This window comes from Sus scrofa, chromosome 2, assembly GCF_054392235.1.
Source record: "Sus scrofa isolate SSC_HxYL_T2T_F1_AM1 chromosome 2, Sscrofa_HxYL_maternal_Yorkshire_Landrace_v2.0, whole genome shotgun sequence".
Taxonomy (NCBI): domain Eukaryota; kingdom Metazoa; phylum Chordata; class Mammalia; order Artiodactyla; family Suidae; genus Sus; species Sus scrofa.
This window is the reverse complement of record NC_139384.1, coordinates 109,515,564-109,522,034: the sequence shown is the minus strand read 5'-3', so window position 1 is coordinate 109,522,034 and position 6,471 is coordinate 109,515,564. Positions and strand designations below refer to the sequence as shown.

Genomic DNA, 6,471 nt, shown 5'->3' with positions numbered 1-6,471 from the left:
GAGGCCTTTTTAGGAGTCAGCCCTGTTCTGTGAAGCACATTTAACATGAGATCTCACACAATACATTGTCCCTAAAAAACAGAGGATTATTTGTCCCATTTTATACAGCAAAGAAACCTGTTTAAAGACTTGAAGTAGTTGTCTAGCCCACACAGCTAGCCAATTATGGAGACAGGAATTGAACTCAGTTATAGCAGATATTCAAACCTTTCTCACATTCTAACATTATTGCATTATTATCCTTTAGTTTTAAAAAATTAGGTCTATCATGCTCAGTAACAATGATATTTATATTCACATGTAAAATGTATCTGTTATAAATATTTGGCATTTAAAACTTTTAAGGTTGTAAGGTCACATTTTAATTCTGGCAACTTACATTTTTCTCACCTGATTTAAATCAGTAGTTAGCATCTTATTAGCCATGCCATTGTTCAGATTAAAAATGCAGATAATTTTTCTGTGAAATGTATCTTCTTTGGCAACTGGCCACAAAGAATTATTTGCATTATTTCCTTGGTAGCAACTTTATGCTGATAGTAACACCTAGTAGGAAAGAAGGCAAATATATTGATTCTTTAAAAAACAGGGGTCATATTTATAAGAGCATGGTTGACACAATACTCAAAATCAGAGAAGAAAACAGATAATATGAATATTTATAAAATGTCAATTTTTATATCCTTCAAAAGTTATCATCGGCTATTTTTCGTATGTCCTATTTTAATAGCTTTCCTCATGTATATTATATATTTCCTCATAGAGCTAATACCTGGATACCCAGCTATGCCAAAATATAGAACCCTCTAAAATGTCTAAAATTACTTTGGAGAATGGAAAAAAAAGATTTTTAGTTAAAATGGCACATGCACTATTTTTGTGGTTTGCTTCTTTAATTATCTTAAAGATTTTACATATCAAAACATGACATGCTATAATCCATCAGTTGATACAATACAGCATAGTAAATCATGATGTAATAGATTGTTTGCCATGGCTCAATGCTTCCAATAATGGTGTAATATAAATTTATATGAAAGCATGTTTAATACATCTATTTTTAAAATTCAGCTCTCTTCTTCAAGAATGGAAGCACACTAAATATTAAGCATGGCTCTTAAAATGTAGTTTTTCAGCAGAAAACACCATTGTAATATTCCAAAGAAGAAAATTCTTAGTATATAATGGCATTTTTGTCATTAGGCTTTGTAGAGATTTCAATCTTATGCCATTCATACATCTTTATCTTCCACATATAATAATAAGAATCTTTATGATCTATGAATAATTGGACTGGATACGTATAATCAACCCTCAATTATCATTTCAGAGGCAAGAAAGAAATCACATAGATAAATGAAATTCTCAGATAAAACAAGAATCAGAGGATCATGAAGTTTAGAGATGAAGGGGCCTCAGAGATCAGCTACTCCAACCCCCTTATTTTACAAGATGAATAAGTTGAGCCCCTTGAAAGGAAGAGGTTTTTAAAAGGTCACAGAGCAAGGTTATTTGCAGATCAAGGACCACTGTTTTTCTGGCTCTGGCTCTTTCTGCAGTCCTACCCTGTCTTTTTTAAAATCGAAGTCTAGTTGATTTATAATGTTATGTTAGTGTCAGCTGTACAGCACAGTGATTCAGTTATGTATATCTTTTTCATGTTCTTTTCCCTTATAAGTTATTACAAGATACTGAATATAATTCCCCGGATCCTTGCTGGCTATTTTGTCTATAGTAGAGTGTATATGTTAATTCCAACCTTCTAATTTATTGATCCTCCCTTTCCGCTTTGGTAACCAGACTTTGTTTTCTAAGTCTATTAGTCTATTTCTTTTTTTAAAATAAATCCATTTGTATTTTATAGGAGTCCACATATAAGCAATATCATATTATATTTGTCTTTGGCTTACTTCACTTGGTATGAGAATCACTAGGTCCATCTATACTGCTGCAAATGGCATTATTTCATTTTTTATGGCTGAGTAGTATTCCATTACATTGTTATATACATTTTCTTTGTCCTTTCAACTGCTGATGAACAGTTAGATTGCTTCCATGTCTTTGTTATTGTAAATAGTGCTGCAGTGAACTTGAGTTCATGTATCTTTTCGAATAACAGTTTTTTCCACATATATGCCCAGGAATGGCAGAATCAAATGGTAACTCTATTTTTAGCCTTTTTTAAAGAAATTGCCATATTGTTCGTCATAGTGCCTGTACTAAGCCCTTTCAGGTGAAGTTTAATGAGTGACTTAAACATATCTTGGAACACTGAATTACATTTTTCCAACTTTTCCTTTCACATTACTTCAAAGTCCTACCTAATATCTTAAAAGTGCTGCTCAAAAGTATTCTAAGTTTTGTTGTTGTTTGTTTGTTTGTTTGTTTGTTTGGAAAACACTACCTTTATTGTGAGCAGCAGCTGGGGTACTTCCAGTAAGAGAAAAAAATTAATTTACAAAACCATGGATTTGGTGAAGCCACCTGGTTAGAACCCTTGGGAGCTCACACATAGATGCTGACCCAGAGCAGCAGGAAGAGGACTCCAAAGCCCTTGAAGTGTGAGGCCACCAAAATGATGAGGAGTTTTTTGGAGATATCCCGAGGGTGCTTGGTGGAGGTGACCTCATAAACAAAGAACTCGGCAGTGAACAACATGCCAATGACCAATAACACATGATCAGATGGGGAAAGAAAGCCAGGTTCACTGAGCTGGTCTATCTGCTCATGACCTCAAGCTCCATTTTGCAGGGCACAGTATGATCCACTGCTCCACTATTTAATTGTTGTTTTTTAAGACTTATAGGGATGCTTAGGATATCATTTGTCAATTGGCTAATAAAAGCAATTACTTTTACTGAGTCCAACACCCTTCTTTCCAATGTATTCTGATGGAGATATAGGGGAGAAAAAAGCAGGTAAGTCAATGAAAAATGTACTTGAGTAAATGTTCTTAAATAGGATACCAAAGAAATAAAAAGAGACTCATTCATTTATTTAACACTCTTTCATTAAGTACTTAAATGTTTGTGACTTCCAAACTTTCCTTCTGATAAAATTTCTTTCTGCCACTCTTCAGAATCCTGATGCAGTAGCCAGGCTGAACATAGGAATATGCATCCTTAATTATGACTCTCATGATTAGATATATTTAAGGAAACTTGATACTATATGAAAACAATGGTGCCCCTTTAGGTATAGAATTGTTAATAAGAAAGAGACACTGATTTTGTAGAGTTTACAGATTTGAGGTGGAGATAAAGATATAAACAAATGTGCCCTCAACTTAGGAGAAAAGGAAAACTTCCTGGGATGTCATGTATGTATGAACAATGAATGAATGTTTATTGTTTGTCTTTTTTTAGGGCCGCAACTGGGGCACATGGAGGTTCCCAGGAGGTTAGGGGTCCAATCGGAGAGGTAGCCACCGGCCTATGCCAGAGCCACAGAAACGCCAGATCTGAGCCACATCTGCGACTTACACCACAGCTCACAGCAATGCTAGATCATTAACACAGTGAGCGAGGCCAGGGATCAAACCTGCCTCTTCATGGATGCTAGTCAGTTTCGTTAACTGCTGAGCCATGACAGGAACTCCAATAATTAAATTTCTATAGACAGCGATGGAGAACAATACAGGTATTGGGGATGGTATTTGCACAGTTAAACAATAGACATATAGCTAGGTGGGAGGAAGGAGGGTATACAGTCAGTCTATGAAAAAGTGAAGAGAGAGGTTTGGCTACAGTTGATATACATGAAGAAATGCAAGTGGAGGCTGGGCAGGAATGGTATTTTGGAATCAGAGCATCAAGAATTTAAAGATCTAGACAAACCAATCTCAGATTGTCCTTGAACATGGAAGAAACCTGATCAGAGTCGATGGCTGGCATCTTTTATTAAAAAGTAGTGTTCATGATGAATTGGACTAAGGATAAACTAAAAAATGGGGAAACCAGTTGAGAATTGGCTTGGCAAGACCAAATTAAACCTGCAGCATACTTCCAAAAATATAAATGTACATCTGGTGTTTCAGACATTTTCAAAGCTATCATAAAATAATGAAAGGTGCCTCAGGATTGCTTACCCAATCATGGTGCAATCTCATCTGTTAGGATCTTCCAGATTTAGTGGAAATGTATCCAGTTTTTAGAGATTTCCAATGCAGTTCATTTCAATACTTAGTAATTTGCACTGTCAAAAACATGTACCAATCTAATAAAAATTCTTCTCTAATTTTTTGGTTCAGACTTTCTTGTTCAAAGTCAATGTGTAGAAGTAAATTGTTAATTGTTGTTGATCTTATCATTACTACAAAGTCCATTAAGACATAGCTTTCTTTCTTTCCTCTAAAATAAGCAGTTTAATTCCATTAACTTCTCTTTTATTTCTTATTTTCAACTATCTTCTTAGCCTGTACTTATATTTTGGCTTTCCTATTAGCCCTAATCGTGTTTAGCTATAACGTCTAGTTGTGTCTGTGTACTGAGTATATGTTAGCTTTTTTTTTTCTTTTTAAGCAAGTCAGAGACCCTTTTTCATAAGGAAGTATATTTGTCAAGTATTTGAAAAAATAGTTTATGTAAGGCAAAATAAAAATATTTTGTAGATTCTGTTACACTTTAAAGACATTATTTACATTCCATTAAAATGAATAAAAGTATATTACAGTTACAGTTAAAACTTATCAAAAATGATTGAGAAGGTAATTGGAATTAGAAAGGCTTTTATAAGCATAATATGAAAACTATAGACAATTTACTTATAGCCATTTTATGAGGTAAAATACTACATCAAGGCCAGTTTTAAAGTTCAAAACAAGGGGGAATATGTATGTAACAGATACAAACACACATAAATTAACTATTCCTAACTCTGATAGCTATATTACAACTAAATAAGAATGAGCCAACTTTTAAAAAGGAGGAGGTGCAAAGAGCAGTAACAACCATTTAAAGAATATGAGATTTTTAATGCAAAAAATTAAAATAAATTTAGGATTGTTTTTGCCTATCTGTATCAACATACACAGTGATAATGTTTAGAGTTGATAAGGATGAAGCACATAAAAGATGTTATATATTGCTAGTTATCATGTAAAATAGAATAATCTTCTGTAAAGGCAATTTATCAACATATTTTTCAGTGTGTAGCTTCTTTGATTTCCTTTGCAAAAACTGATTCTACAGTAATATTCACATAAGCATGTAAAAGTATGTGTACAAGGATGTTAACTATAATCTTTTCTTTAGTAAAAAAAAATGTTGGAAATGATATTTAAAAGTATGTTAACTGGATAAAGTATGAGTTAACCACATATAGGGATATTATGTAGTTTTTAAAAGGTGAGGCAAAATTATTTCAGCTGAAACAGAAGAGATTCACAATGTATCACTAAGTGAAATAAGTAACTTGTGTGCTGTGGGGGGGCGCCTTTGTGTGTGTGTGTGTACACTATGTATGTGTGTATATATATGCATATATATACACACGCACACACACTTTTTCTCTCTCTATATATATATAATTCTATTGCTTTATGTACATAACATTTATACATAGATGTAAATCAGTATCATCAAATACTACTGGAAACTTTCTGAGAAATGAGTTTCTTGAGATTTTTAAAAAATTTTTAACATTTCTGTTTTCTGTAATGTTTAAATATTTTACAATAAATTTGTATCACTTTGTAAAAAGGAAATAACTATAAAATGTTTATAAAGTCATAAACCATATAGATCCATTTAAAAAAAGAACAATGTAGGCAAGCGTTTTATCATGTCCTTCCTTTCTAAACCAGTGAAAGCTGGTAGTGAGTGGAAATTGAAATACCTTCCTGAAAGGAGATTAATTATAATATGATAAATTACTTGATTTTTTTGGCTGATATTTTTGCCAGTTTAATTTCTATTATTTAAACAAGCTCTATGATTCTGAGAGAGTTGCATAAAAAAATTAAATACTATAGATTGTATGTACTCACCTGGGAGTGAATAGATGGCAGAAGAAAAGAATTGATGAAGCCATTACAGATGGAAAACACCAAATTTGCCCAAAATGACACTCTCAATAGTGACATGCAATTTTTATCATAGCAAAAGTGTGAGTAATCTCATTATTTCAACTCTGCATCTTCAAAAGTTTGTACTTTTTTTTTTCACAGACGGTAAATCAAACAATAAAGTACCTATTTTCACACCAAGTTGTGATCAATGCAAACCAATATATGTGTTAAAAATGATACAACATTTCAAATTAAGTGGCCAGGCTTTGTTAAGAGTTTGTGATAATTATGGAGGGAAGCTTGAGAGTAAAACTTGAGTTACAGTGTTTAGGACAAGCAAATTTCAAAAAGGTCACATAAAAGACTATGATATAATAAGAAAGCAGATGGCTTAAGAGTGATGAACAAGTAGTAAAATTCTTACAATACAAAAAATATACATAATACTACTTTGAAAGAAAATG

At 32.8% G+C, this 6,471-nt stretch overlaps 1 pseudogene; it reads right to left on the bottom strand.

Annotated features, from left to right (window-relative positions):
• Window positions 1–2,505: 2,505 nt before the first annotated feature.
• On the bottom strand, window positions 2,506–2,744 carry LOC100621673 (dolichyl-diphosphooligosaccharide--protein glycosyltransferase subunit TMEM258 pseudogene; annotated as a pseudogene).
• Between the last annotated feature and the right edge of the window lie 3,727 nt (window positions 2,745–6,471).